The following is a 16,153-nucleotide window of genomic DNA, read 5'->3' as shown; positions in this document are numbered from 1 at the left end:
ACCGGAACCACGTTTCTCACCACCCAGGATGTCAAGGCCTCAGTTATCCGCTTTGCAGTAGGATGACTGCTGTGATATTTCATCTTCCTCGCAAAGGACTGTTGGACAGTCAATTGCTTGGTGGAAGTAGTAAAAGTGGTCTTACGACTTCCCCTCTGGGATGACCATCGACTCCCAGCAGCAACAACAGCAGCGCCAGCAGCAGTAGGCGTTACACGCAAGGATGCATCGGAGGAATCCCAGGCAGGAGAGGACTCGTCAGAATTGCCAGTGACATGGCCTGCAGGACTATTGGCATTCCTGGGGAAGGAGGAAATTGACACTGAGGGAGTTGGTGGGGTGGTTTGCGTGAGCTTGGTTACAAGAGGAAGGGATTTACTGGTCAGTGGACTGCTTCCGCTGTCGGCCCAAGTTTTTGAACTTGTCACTGACTTATTATGAATGCGCTGCAGGTGACGTATAAGGGAGGATGTTCCGAGGTGGTTAACGTCCTTACCCCTACTTATTACAGCTTGACAAAGGGAACACACGGCTTGACACCTGTTGTCCGCATTTCTGGTGAAATACTTCCACACCGAAGAGCTGATTTTTTTGGTATTTTCACCAGGCATGTCAACGGCCATATTCCTACCACGGACAACAGGTGTCTCCCCGGGTGCCTGACTTAAACAAACCACCTCACCATCAGAATCCTCCTGGTCAATTTCCTCCCCAGCGCCAGCAACACCCATATCCTCCTCATCCTGGTGTACTTCAACACTGACATCTTCAATCTGACTATCAGGAACTGGACTGCGGGTGCTCCTTCCAGCACTTGCAGGGGGCGTGCAAATGGTGGAAGGCGCATGCTCTTCACGTCCAGTGTTGGGAAGGTCAGGCATCGCAACCGACACAATTGGAGTCGGACTCTCCTTGTGGATTTGGGATTTCGAAGAACGCACAGTTCTTTGCGGTGCTACTGCTTTTGCCAGCTTTAGTCTTTTCATTTTTCTAGCGAGAGGCTGAGTGCTTCCATCCTCATGTGAAGCTGAACCACTAGCCATGAACATAGGCCAGGGCCTCAGCCGTTCCTTGCCACTCCGTGTGGTAAATGGCATATTGGCAAGTTTACGCTTCTCCTCCGACAATTTTATTTTAGGTTTTGGAGTCCTTTTTTTACTGATATTTGGTGTTTTGGATTTGACATGCTCTGTACTATGACATTGGGCATCGGCCTTGGCAGACGACGTTGCTGGCATTTCATCGTCTCGGCCATGACTAGTGGCAGCAGCTTCAGCACGAGGTGGAAGTGGATCCTGATCTTTCCCTAATTTTGGAACCTCAACATTTTTGTTCTCCATATTTTAATAGGCACAACTAAAAGGCACCTCAGGTAAACAATGGAGATGGATGGATTGGATACTAGTATACAATTATGGACGGGCTGCCGAGTGCCGACACAGAGGTAGCCACAGCCGTGAACTACCGCACTGTACTGTGTCTGCTGCTAATATATAGACTGGTTGATAAAGAGATAGTATACTCGTAACTAGTATGTATGTATAAAGAAAGAAAAAAAAACCACGGTTAGGTGGTATATACAATTATGGACGGGCTGCCGAGTGCCGACACAGAGGTAGCCACAGCCGTGAACTACCGCACTGTACTGTGTCTGCTGCTAATATATAGACTGGTTGATAAAGAGATAGTATACTCGTAACTAGTATGTATGTATAAAGAAAGAAAAAAAAACCACGGTTAGGTGGTATATACAATTATGGACGGGCTGCCGAGTGCCGACACAGAGGTAGCCACAGCCGTGAACTACCGCACTGTAATGTGTCTGCTGCTAATATATAGACTGGTTGATAAAGAGATAGTATACTCGTAACTAGTATGTATGTATAAAGAAAGAAAAAAAAACCACGGTTAGGTGGTATATACAATTATGGACGGGCTGCCGAGTGCCGACACAGAGGTAGCCACAGCCGTGAACTACCGCACTGTACTGTGTCTGCTGCTAATATAGACTGGTTGATAAAGAGATAGTATACTCGTAACTAGTATGTATGTATAAAGAAAGAAAAAAAAACCACGGTTAGGTGGTATATACAATTATGGACGGGCTGCCGAGTGCCGACACAGAGGTAGCCACAGCCGTGAACTACCGCACTGTACTGTGTCTGCTGCTAATATATAGACTGGTTGATAAAGAGATAGTATACTCGTAACTAGTATGTATGTATAAAGAAAGAAAAAAAAACCACGGTTAGGTGGTATATACAATTATGGACGGGCTGCCGAGTGCCGACACAGAGGTAGCCACAGCCGTGAACTACCGCACTGTACTGTGTCTGCTGCTAATATATAGACTGGTTGATAAAGAGATAGTATACTCGTAACTAGTATGTATGTATAAAGAAAGAAAAAAAAACCACGGTTAGGTGGTATATACAATTATGGACGGGCTGCCGAGTGCCGACACAGAGGTAGCCACAGCCGTGAACTACCGCACTGTACTGTGTCTGCTGCTAATATATAGACTGGTTGATAAAGAGATAGTATACTCGTAACTAGTATGTATGTATAAAGAAAGAAAAAAAAACCACGGTTAGGTGGTATATACAATTATGGACGGGCTGCCGAGTGCCGACACAGAGGTAGCCACAGCCGTGAACTACCGCACTGTACTGTGTCTGCTGCTAATATATAGACTGGTTGATAAAGAGATAGTATACTCGTAACTAGTATGTATGTATAAAGAAAGAAAAAAAAACCACGGTTAGGTGGTATATACAATTATGGACGGGCTGCCGAGTGCCGACACAGAGGTAGCCACAGCCGTGAACTACCGCACTGTACTGTGTCTGCTGCTAATATAGACTGGTTGATAAAGAGATAGTATACTCGTAACTAGTATGTATGTATAAAGAAAGAAAAAAAAACCACGGTTAGGTGGTATATACAATTATGGACGGGCTGCCGAGTGCCGACACAGAGGTAGCCACAGCCGTGAACTACCGCACTGTACTGTGTCTGCTGCTAATATATAGACTGGTTGATAAAGAGATAGTATACTCGTAACTAGTATGTATGTATAAAGAAAGAAAAAAAACCACGGTTAGGTGGTATATACAATTATGGACGGGCTGCCGAGTGCCGACACAGAGGTAGCCACAGCCGTGAACTACCGCACTGTACTGTGTCTGCTGCTAATATATAGACTGGTTGATAAAGAGATAGTATACTCGTAACTAGTATGTATGTATAAAGAAAGAAAAAAAAAACACGGTTAGGTGGTATATACAATTATGGACGGGCTGCCGAGTGCCGACACAGAGGTAGCCACAGCCGTGAACTACCGCACTGTACTGTGTCTGCTGCTAATATATAGACTGGTTGATAAAGAGATAGTATACTCGTAACTAGTATGTATGTATAAAGAAAGAAAAAAAAAACCACGGTTAGGTGGTATATACAATTATGGACGGGCTGCCGAGTGCCGACACAGAGGTAGCCACAGCCGTGAACTACCGCACTGTACTGTGTCTGCTGCTAATATATAGACTGGTTGATAAAGAGATAGTATACTCGTAACTAGTATGTATGTATAAAGAAAGAAAAAAAAACCACGGTTAGGTGGTATATACAATTATGGACGGGCTGCCGAGTGCCGACACAGAGGTAGCCACAGCCGTGAACTACCGCACTGTACTGTGTCTGCTGCTAATATATAGACTGGTTGATAAAGAGATAGTATACTCGTAACTAGTATGTATGTATAAAGAAAGAAAAAAAAACCACGGTTAGGTGGTATATACAATTATGGACGGGCTGCCGAGTGCCGACACAGAGGTAGCCACAGCCGTGAACTACCGCACTGTACTGTGTCTGCTGCTAATATAGACTGGTTGATAAAGAGATAGTATACTCGTAACTAGTATGTATGTATAAAGAAAGAAAAAAAAAACACGGTTAGGTGGTATATACAATTATGGACGGGCTGCCGAGTGCCGACACAGAGGTAGCCACAGCCGTGAACTACCGCACTGTACTGTGTCTGCTGCTAATATAGACTGGTTGATAAAGAGATAGTATACTCGTAACTAGTATGACTATAAAGAAAGAAAAAAAAACCACGGTTAGGTGGTATATACAATTATGGACGGGCTGCCGAGTGCCGACACAGAGGTAGCCACAGCCGTGAACTACCGCACTGTACTGTGTCTGCTGCTAATATAGACTGGTTGATAAAGAGATAGTATACTCGTAACTAGTATGTATGTATAAAGAAAGAAAAAAAAACCACGGTTAGGTGGTATATACAATTATGGACGGGCTGCCGAGTGCCGACACAGAGGTAGCCACAGCCGTGAACTACCGCACTGTACTGTGTCTGCTGCTAATATAGACTGGTTGATAAAGAGATAGTATACTCGTAACTAGTATGACTATAAAGAAAGAAAAAAAAACCACGGTTAGGTGGTATATACAATTATGGACGGGCTGCCGAGTGCCGACACAGAGGTAGCCACAGCCGTGAACTACCGCACTGTACTGTGTCTGCTGCTAATATAGACTGGTTGATAAAGAGATAGTATACTCGTAACTAGTATGTATGTATAAAGAAAGAAAAAAAAACCACGGTTAGGTGGTATATACAATTATGGACGGGCTGCTGAGTGCCGACACAGAGGTAGCCACAGCCGTGAACTACCGCACTGTACTGTGTCTGCTGCTAATATAGACTGGTTGATAAAGAGATAGTATACTACTAATATTATATATACTGGTGGTCAGGTCACTGGTCACTAGTCACACTGGCAGTGGCACTCCTGCAGCAAAAGTGTGCACTGTTTAATTTTAATATAATATTATGTACTCCTGGCTCCTGCTATAACCTATAACTGGCACTGCAGTGCTCCCCAGTCTCCCCCACAATTATAAGCTGTGTGAGCTGAGCACAGTCAGATATATATATACATTGATGCAGCACACTGGGCTGAGCAGTGCACACAGATATGGTATGTGACTGAGTCACTGTGTGTATCGTTTTTTTCAGGCAGAGAATGGATATATTAAATAAAACAAACAACTGCACTGTCTGGTGGTCACTGTGGTCGTCAGTCACTAAACTCTGCACTCTCTTCTACAGTATCACAGCCTCAGGTCAATCTCTCTCTCTCTCTCTCAACCCTAATCTAAATGGAGAGGACGCCAGCCACGTCCTCTCCCTATCAATCTCAATGCACGTGTGAAAATGGCGGCGATGCGCGGCTCCTTATATAGAATCCGAGTCTCGCGATAGAATCCGAGCCTCGCGAGAATCCGACAGCGTCATGATGACGTTCGGGCGCGCTCGGGTTAACCGAGCAAGGCGGGAAGATCCGAGTCGCTCGGACCCGTGAAAAAAAACATGAAGTTCGGGCGGGTTCGGATTCAGAGAAACCGAACCCGCTCATCTCCAGTTTTTTTCAGGCAGAGAACGGATAAAACTGGTGGTCACTGATCAGCAAAACTCTGCACTGTACTCCTCCTATATAATACAGCTGCTCCCCAGTCCCCACAATTAAGATATAAGCAAGCACAAATATTTGCATCAACAATGAATAAACGGAGAGGACGCCAGCCACGTCCTCTCCCTAACATTTCCAATGCACGAGTGAAAATGGCGGCGACGCGCGCCTGCTTATATAGAATCCGAATCTCGCGAGAATCCGACAGCGGGATGACGTTCGGGCGCGCTCGGGTTAACCGAGCCATACGGGAGAATCCGAGTATGCCTCGGACCCGTGTAAAATGGGTGAAGTTCGGGGGGGGTTCGGTTTCCGAGGAACCGAACCCGCTCATCACTAATCCAAACCACACTGTATTTGACTTGCACTGTAACCTGCACTTTATCCCGCCCACGCTGTATCTGATCCACAATATATACAACTCACAGTGTATGCGACCCGTACTGTATCTGAACTGAATTGTATCTTGCACTGCATCCGGTACGCACTTATCTGACCTTGCACTGTAGCCAACCCTCACTGTATGCGACACGCACTGTATCCAACCTGCACTGTAGCCTACTCTGTATCCAACCCACACTGTATCCTACCCGCACTCTGACCTGCACTGTATACGACCCACACTGTATCCTACCCGCACTATTGACCTAATTCAGTAAGGATTGCAAATTATGCTAATTAGCAGAATTTGCAATCCCTTGGATCGCATGCTGGGGGTCGCCCATCGCTGGGCAAGGCTGCCCAGCATGCTGACTGGAGCCTCCCCCGTTGAACAAGCAGAAATTGCAAATGCTTCGAAATTTCTGCTTGTTAGCAGAAACTAAGGAAGCCTCCTGCCGGTGCAGCTGTGTGTGATGTCACGCAGCCACCGTGATCACACCCTCGACAGCCTCCCTTTGGTTGCCTCTGCCCCCGTTTGCGCCGCACCGTCCCAGCAACGCTCCATCTCCTCCCTGGAAACGGAGCGTTGCCCAACCCCCAACCCCGCGACCACCTCTGTCTGATTGACAGGCAGAGGCAATTGCATTTTCTGCACTCCCCCGCAGAAAATGCCGGTGCATGCGCAGGACGGGCGCTGCGCATGCGCGCGCAACTTTGTCTCAATGTTTACGGTTGGATCACACACTGTGATCCAACCTGAATCTGGGCCAATATGCGATCTCCATTATATACAACCTGCAATGAATTCCACCTACACTGTGTCCGACCTGCCCTGTATCCACCTGCACTGTATCTGACCCACACTGTAACCTGCATTGTATCCAACCCGCTTTGTATCCAACCTGCACAGTAACCCGCATTGTATCTGACCCGCACTGTATCCGACCAGCACTGCAACCTGATCAGTATTTAACTGTGTGTCCCAAAGTATTCCGCACTGTACTTCGCAGATATGGAATGATGTTTTTTGTGATTGGGGAGCTGCTCGGCAAAAAGGCTACTTGATCTGAGCTTTACATGGGCACAGAGTGCCAGTCATCAGTGTTCCAGGGCCCCCAGGAGAGAGGTACAGGCTAGACACTGAGAATAGGTATGTGCTGGGGGCATGTGCACTTGTGTTGGGGGCATCAATGTCTGCTGTTGCTATTTTACACGTTTTTTTTTCTTTGCTGTTTGGTAACTAATTTAGAGCAGTTCTATTGTACACATGATTCCCAGGAAATTTCTGTGTTTAATTGTTTTCTATTGATATTGAAATTGTGAGTTGGCCTGATTGGTTATTGCTAATACATTACTAATTTGTAAAACATTTTTAAACAGAAATAACTGCCATGTGTTTGTGCCGCTGCTCTGTTGCTTAGTTTAGCCAGCCAGGCACTGGCCTATGTTGGTGAACATTATTGTGAGCAGTGAGGTGGTCAGAATTGACTGAAAGTGAGTGGAAATTAATGTTATTGAGGTTAATAATACTGTAGGAACAAAAACACCCCAAAATTCTGTTATTTTAGCTGTTTTGATGATTTTTTTTCGGAAAAATTCAGATCCAAAACCAAAACCCGCAAAGGTGGTTTTGGCAAAACCAATCCAGATACAAAACATGAGGGAGATCCAGATCCAAAACCAAAACCCAAAAAATGGCATGCTGCACACCCCTAAAGTAACATAGTTTCTGAGATTGAAAAAAGACAATTTGTCCATCAAGTTCAACCTGTGAGTGATCTCCAACACTGTAATATTTTTTAAACTAATTTTGATTGTGGTGAATGTTTAGCCGTTAAGTTTATTCCTATTTTTTTTCTTTAACTATAGTGTCAGATTTTCCCACCATAACCCTGTATATCCTTATCCATTAGGAATTCAGCCCATTCTTAAAAGTAGTGATGAGTCCGCCATTACTACTGTGTCTGGCAGGGAGCTCCAAATACGTATTGTCCTTACTGTGAAGAAACCTTTCCATCTCTGTGTGCGAAATCTCCTCTCCTCTAACCTAAGCAGGTGTCTGTGTGTCCTTTGTGTTGGTCTTACCAAAAACAAGTCCCCCGCTATCTCTGTGTATTGTCCTCTTATATGTTTGTAAATGTTAATCATGTCCCCTCTTAATCGTCTTTTTTCCAGTGTAAACATGCCTAGCCTAGCAAGCCGTTCCTCGTATTCTAGCGTCTCCATCCCCTTAATCAATTTAATCACCCTTCTCTAAACCTTTTCTAGTTCCAGGATATCCTTTTTGTAGTATGGTGCCCATAATTGTGCACAGTATTCGAAATGTGGCCTCACTAGTGATTTATATATGCATCAATTCCCCGCTTTATGCATGCTAATACCTTGTGTGCCTTATATGTTGCATTCCTACTTTGGGTACTACTGCTAAGTTTGTTATCTATGTGAACACCTAAATATTTTTCCAATACAGAATCCCCTAGTTTTTCCCCATTTAGAATGTAGGTAGTATTTGGCAGTGGACAAAATGCGTTGCTGGCTGCAATCTGGAATCTGGTGAGGTGTACAGATTGCCCTGGATTGGAGAAAAGTGCCATGGTCATTAAATTGTATTTGGCAGTACTACCCGCTACATGTGCCTTGTGGATTGCACCTGCCTGCTTCCATCTATCCTATAGACCTTTAGTAAATTTTCTCCATATGGGCCTGATTCAGACCTAATCACTGCTGTGTGTTTTTGCAGTGGTCTGCAATCAGATAGCCGCCGCCCATAGATAGTGAAAACCCGCACCGTGAAAGTGTGCAAATGCATGTGTACGCCATGGGAAAATTTCACCAGACAGCGGACAGATGCAAATCTGTTCGCAACTCACTCACCATCTTATGATTTTTCCAGTCTATGCATAGCCCAAGACTTACTCCTACATTGCCATGCAAACAGGCTGATCCGAAGTTGACATTACACACCTGCCCTGAATACACTTGGAAACACCTGCGTTTTTCCTGACACTCCCTGAAAACAGCCAGTTACCACCCACAAACAGAGGCGGATTGGCCATAGGGTTTACAGGGAAGATCCCGGTGGGCCGGCGCACCCGTGGGGCCATAGGCGGGCACAGCTAATTTTATTAGGGGGTGCAACTCCGGAGGGGTGTGTTTAGCACCGCCCAGGGACATGTCTAAAACTATTTTACATTCTCTCAATAAAATCACATTGCTTAACATAATTTCTCCCTAGTTCCTAATAATACAGGTAGCTATAATAAACCCAGGAGAAATAAAATTACTGTCTGCTATGGCATAACCCTGACTCCTAAGCTGCCAACCTATTCCTGACCCAGTGGTGGAACTAGAGTGTGGTGGGCCTAGGTGCATAAGCATACCCCCCAAACACACCCCACCCCTTGCACCCCCAGCATCTACACCCTGATTTTGAGTGGGCAACTCTGAAAAGTATGGGAGATTTAGGGGGCCGAACAATTAAGTTTTAATATAACACAAGTAAAGTTTACAATTTACACATGTGCCATTAGAGCCACATCTGCCTCTTTCTATGCCATCAGCCTCCTCTGCAGGACACCAGCATTTGTAACACATGTCCCCATGCTCACCAGCTACTGACAGTACTGCCCCTTATTCACATTATGCCACACAGTATGAACCAAAATTCACATTACGCCACATGGTATGAGCCGAAATTCACATTACGCCACACAGTATGAGCCGAAATTCACATTACGCCACACAGTAGGAGCCGAAATTCACATTACGCCACACAGCATGAGCCGAAATTCACAGTAGGAGCTGAAATTCACATTACGCCACACAGTAGGAGCCGAAATTCACATTACGCCACACAGTAGGAGCCGAAATTCACATTACGCCACACAGTAGGAGCCGAAATTCACATTACGCCACACAGTATGAGCCGAAATTCACATTACGCCACACAGTATGAGCCGAAATTCACATTACGTCACCCAGTATGAGCTGAAATTCACATTATGCCACACAGTATGAGACGAAATTCACATTACGCCACACAGTAGGAGCCAAAATTCACATTACGCCACATAGCATGAGCAGAAATTCACATTACGCCACACAGCATGAGCCGAAATTCACATTATGCCACACAGTGGGAGCCGAAATTCACATTACGCCACACAGTATGAGCCGAAATTCACATTACGTCACCCAGTATGAGCGGAAATTCACATTACGCCACACAGTAGGAGACAAAATTCACATTACGCCACACAGTAGGAGCCGAAATTCACATTACCGACAAAAGTGTCGGCGTGATGCTGATATCTCCCCTTAGCGTGGCGGAAACAACATCACGCCGGGTACTTAAATCGGAGAATGCCAGTTCTGTTGATTAAACACACTATTTAGACCGGGACAACGGGCTTTCTCCGATTTACCACTGCGCTGTATTGAATAGTCCTGGGAGCTTATTCCCAGAGCTATTCAACTCGCTTAGAATTGAATCGAGGCCAATGAATTTTAAATTTGTCCTCCTCTGGCACAATCCTAGCAGAACCTATATGCAGCTCTTCCAGAGTGGCGTTGGCGTGGGACATGCGGAAATAGAGCATTGATAGGTGCGAGGGCGCGACATGATTGCGTCACATCACGCAGTTAGAGGAGGAGACTAGAGGAGGTTTACACGTACCCATGATAAACCTGTGGGCCCGGCCGTCGAGCAGCCAGTAATACACTCCTGACCGGCAGGGTAATAAAGAAAGAAAGAATTATCTCAATTAACTTTCAGCCTCTCCCAGTGGGGTTTTCTTACTATATGTTCTGCAGACAATGGGGCTGATGGGGAATTGAACACAAGATACAAGAAATAGTTACTTACTGTCTGTCTCATGTGTCCTCCGGCAGCAGCTCCAAGTACCAATGAGAGAGACGCTGCCTGTGGAGGACTGAGAGCGCGGGCGAGCAGCAGGAGAGCGTGGGCGGGAGGGCGGCCAGGAGAGCACAGGAGGACGGGTGGTCAGAAGAGCACAGGCGGGCGATCAGCAGGAGAGAACGGACGGGCGTGTGGGCGGGGCGATCAACAGGAGAGAACGGGTGGGCGGGTGCGCGGTGTGACACCATTATGTCACATCGTAAGGTGATGTCAGTCCCCCCCAAGTGAGGCCACCGGACAGTAAAGTGTTCGCACACAGCCAGCATATATTAGCGTCGGGCGCGGGGCACAGGAATAAGCTGCAGCCTGGGCTCCGATCATACCACTTAGAGATCACTGTGCTGCAGCAGGCGTGGAGTGTGCGGGGGTGCCGGACATTAGGGGGTGCCCGTGCGCACCAGGCACCCCCCCTGCGCACGCCTATGCGTGGGGCCTGTTTTGTTTGAGGACATGTGGTCCTTTTTATAGACATACTGAATAAGATGCAAAATAATTTGCATATATGAAATTTACTTTGCCACTTAGCCTGTGATTGCAGATGATCTAGTGTATGCTCTGTCTGCTTGGCTGACATATAAGATTGAGTGAATAGTGATTGGGATACGGTTGGTGTAATAAGCAAGAACATATAGTTTCCTAAATTTTGAAGGTGTATCAGATAATGTGCTCATAATATTTAATTTTATTTCTTTTTAACTTCCCCCTTGATGCTGGACAGACATGCCCACTATCTGGAAAGTCTTGGGGGAGGGTGCTGCTGCCATGGCCCATGGCTAGATCTTACACCTCTGGTGCTGCCCATGTGGGGCCACTATTACAAATTTTTCCAGGGACGCTTTTTGTTCTCAATCCACCCCTGCCCACAAACGTCCTCTTCCTGTCAATCACCTAGCAAACGCCTTGCGATCAAAATTTTCGCACCATCCTGTTGCTGTTTAGTGACGCGCCTGCGCATTGCGGTGCATATGCATGTACAGTTATTCGATAATTGGACGCTGTGCAAATTCGCACAACAGCATTCAGGTCTGAACTCCCTCTTCAGCCCCCACCTTCCTGGGTTAATGTACACACAGATTTCTGTGATGTGCTCACATCCCTTTGTTCTTACAACACAGGGTTTTCCTGTCAAACCATCAAGGTCCTTTACTTGCTAATTACCTGCTTGGAGGCTAGAAACCTGTGACTTATCACTAGTGATGAGCGAGTTCGGTTTCTCGGAAACCGAACCCCCCCGAACTTCACCCTTTTTGCACGGGTCCGAGCCATACTCGGATTCTCCCGTATGGCTCGGGTAACCCAAGCGCGCCCGAACGTCATCATCCCGCTGTCGGATTCTCGCGAGATTCGGATTCTATATAAGCAGCCGCGCGTCGCCGCCATTTTCACTCGTGCATTGGAAATGTTAGGGAGAGGACGTGGCTGGCGTCCTCTCCGTTATTGTTGAACTTGATTGTGCTGTGCACTATTGCTTAATTGTGGGGAGGGCTGGGGAGCAGCTGTATATAGGAGGAGTACAGTGCAGAGTTTTGCTGATCAGTGACCACCAGTTATCCATTCTCTGCCTGAAAAAAACGCTCCATATCTGTGCTCACAGTGTGCTGCATATATCTGTGCTCACACTGCTTAATTGTGGGGACTGGGGAGCAGCTGTATTATATAGCAGGAGTACAGTGCAGAGTTTTGCTGACAGTGACCACCAGTATACGTTGTCTGCCTGAAAAACACTCCATATCTGTGCTCAGTGTGCTGCTTTATTGTGGGGACTGGGGACCACCAGTATAATATTATATAGGAGGAGTACAGTGCAGAGTTTTGCTGACCAGTGACCACCAGTATATAATATATAGCATTACGGTACAGTAGGCCACTGCTGTACCTACCTCTGTGTCGTCATTAAGTATACTATCCATCTACATTCTATACCTGTGGTGCATTTTAGTTTTGCAGTTTGCTGACACAGTGACCACCAGTATACTATAGCAGTACGGAAGGCCACTGCTGTACCTACTTCTGTGTCGTCATTCATTAAGTATACTATCCATCTACATTCTATACCTGTGGTGCATTTTAGTTTTGCAGTTTGCTGACACAGTGACCACCAGTATACTATATATAGCAGTACGGAAGGTCACTGCTGTACCTACCTCTGTGTCGTCATTCATTAAGTATGCTATCCATCTACATTCTATACCTGTGGTGCATTTTAGTTTTGCAGTTTGCTGACACAGTGACCACCAGTATACTATATATAGCAGTACGGAAGGCCACTGCTGTACCTACCTCTGTGTCGTCATTCATTAAGTATACTATCCATCTACATTCTATACCTGTGGTGCATTTTAGTTTTGCAGTTTGCTGACACAGTGACCACCAGTATACTATATATAGCAGTACGGAAGGCCACTGCTGTACCTACCTCTGTGTCGTCATTCATTAAGTATACTATCCATCTACATTCTATACCTGTGGTGCATTTTAGTTTTGCAGTTTGCTGACACAGTGACCACCAGTATACTATATATAGCAGTACGGAAGGCCACTGCTGTACCTACCTCTGTGTCGTCATTCATTAAGTATACTATCCATCTACATTCTATACCTGTGGTGCATTTTAGTTTTGCAGTTTGCTGACACAGTGACCACCAGTATACTATATATAGCAGTACGGAAGGCCACTGCTGTACCTACCTCTGTGTCGTCATTCATTAAGTATACTATCCATCTACATTCTATACCTGTGGTGCATTTTAGTTTTGCAGTTTGCTGACACAGTGACCACCAGTATACTATAGCAGTACGGAAGGCCACTGCTGTACCTACCTCTGTGTCGTCATTCATTAAGTATACTATCCATCTACATTCTATACCTGTGGTGCATTTTAGTTTTGCAGTTTGAGGACACAGTGACCACCAGTATACTATAGCACTACGGAAGGCCACTGCTGTACCTACCTCTGTGTCGTCATTCATTAAGTATACTGTCCATCTACATTCTATACCTGTGGTGCATATTAGTTTTGCAGTTTGCTGACACAGTGACCACCAGTATACTATATATAGCAGTACGGAAGGCCACTGCTGTACCTACTTCTGTGTCGTCATTCATTAAGTATACTATCCATCTACATTCTATACCTGTGGTGCATTTTAGTTTTGCAGTTTGCTGACACAGTGACCACCAGTATACTATATATAGCAGTACGGAAGGCCACTGCTGTACCTACCTCTGTGTCGTCATTCATTAAGTATACTATCCATCTACATTCTATACCTGTGGTGCATTTTAGTTTTGCAGTTTGCTGACACAGTGACCACCAGTATACTATATATAGCAGTATGGAAGGCCACTGCTGTACCTACCTCTGTGTCATCATTCATTAAGTATACTATCCATCTACATTCTATGCCTGTGGTGCATTGTAGTTTTGCAGTTTGCTGACACAGTGACCACCAGTATACTATAGCAGTACGGAAGGCCACTGCTGTACCTACCTCTGTGTCGTCATTCATTAAGTATACTATCCATCTACATTCTATACCTGTGGTGCATTTTAGTTTTGCAGTTTGCTGACACAGTGACCACCAGTATACTATATATAGCAGTACGGAAGGCCACTGCTGTACCTACCTCTGTGTCGTCATTCATTAAGTATACTATCCATCTACATTCTATACCTGTGGTGCATTTTAGTTTTGCAGTTTGCTGACACAGTGACCACCAGTATACTATATATAGCAGTACGGAAGGCCACTGCTGTACCTACCTCTGTGTCGTCATTCTTTAAGTATACTATCCATCTACATTCTATACCTGTGGTGCATTTTAGTTTTGCAGTTTGCTGACACAGTGACCACCAGTATACTATATATAGCAGTACGGAAGGCCACTGCTGTACCTACCTCTGTGTCGTCATTCATTAAGTATACTATCCATCTACATTCTATAACTGTGGTGCATTTTAGTTTTGCAGTTTGCTGACACAGTGACCACCAGTATACTATATATAGCAGTACGGAAGGCCACTGCTGTACCTACCTCTGTGTCGTCATTCATTAAGTATACTATCCATCTACATTCTATACCTGTGGTGCATTTTAGTTTTGCAGTTTGCTGACACAGTGACCACCAGTATACTATATATAGCAGTACGGAAGGCCACTGCTGTACCTACCTCTGTGTCGTCATTCATTAAGTATACTATCCATCTACATTCTATACCTGTGGTGCATTTTAGTTTTGCAGTTTGCTGACACAGTGACCACCAGTATACTATATATAGCAGTACGGAAGGCCACTGCTGTACCTACCTCTGTGTCGTCATTCATTAAGTATACTATCCATCTCTTTTATCCTCCTCTTTTTTTCTTTGCATCATGTGCTGTTTGGGGACAATTTTTTTGAAGTGCCATCTTGCCTGACACTGCAGTGCCACTCCTAGATGGGCCAGATGTTTGTGTCGGCCACTTGTGTTGCTTAGCTTAGTCTCACAGCGACCTTGGTGCGCCTCTTTTTTTCTTTGCATCATGTGCTGTTTGGGGACTATTTTTTTGAAATGCCATCCTGCCTGACACTGCACTGCCACTCCTAGATGGGCCAGGTGTTTGTGTCGGCCACTTGTGTCGCTTAGCTTAGTCTCACAGCAACCTTGGTGCGCCTCTTTTTTTCTTTGCATCATGTGCTGTTTGGGACTATTTTTTTGAAGTGCCATCCTGTCTGACACTGCACTGCAACTCCTAGATGGGCCAGGTGTTTGTGTTGGCCACTTGTGTCGCTTAGCTTAGCCATCCAGCGACCTCGGTGCAAATTTTAGGACTAAAAATAATATTGTGAGGTGTGAGGTGTTCAGAATAGACTGGAAATGAGTGGAAATTATGGTTATTGAGGTTAATAAAACTATGGGATCAAAATGACCCCCAAATTCTATGATTTAAGCTGTTTTTTAGGGTTCTTTGTAAAAAACACCCGAATCCAAAACACACCCGAATCCGACAAAACATTTTCGGTGAGGTTTTGCCAAAACGCGTCCGAATCCAAAACACAGCCGCGGAACCGAATCCAAAACCAAAACACAAAACCCGAAAAATGTCCGGTGCACATTAGAGATGAGCGGGTTCGGTTCCTCGGAATCCGAACCCGCCCCAACTTCAGCTTTTTTTACACGGATCCGAGCGACTCGGATCTTCCCGCCTTGCTCGGTTAACCCGAGCGCGCCCGAACGTCATCATGACGCTGTCGGATTCTCACGAGACTCGGATTCTATATAAGGAGCCGCGCGTCGCCGCCATTTTCACACGTGCATTGAGATTGATAGGGAGAGGACGTGGCTGGCGTCCTCTCCATTTAGATTAGAAGAGAGAG

The sequence above is a fragment of the Pseudophryne corroboree genome, chromosome 10 (genome assembly GCF_028390025.1).
Source record: "Pseudophryne corroboree isolate aPseCor3 chromosome 10, aPseCor3.hap2, whole genome shotgun sequence".
Classification (NCBI taxonomy): domain Eukaryota; kingdom Metazoa; phylum Chordata; class Amphibia; order Anura; family Myobatrachidae; genus Pseudophryne; species Pseudophryne corroboree.
Note: the sequence above shows the minus strand (reverse complement) of the source record.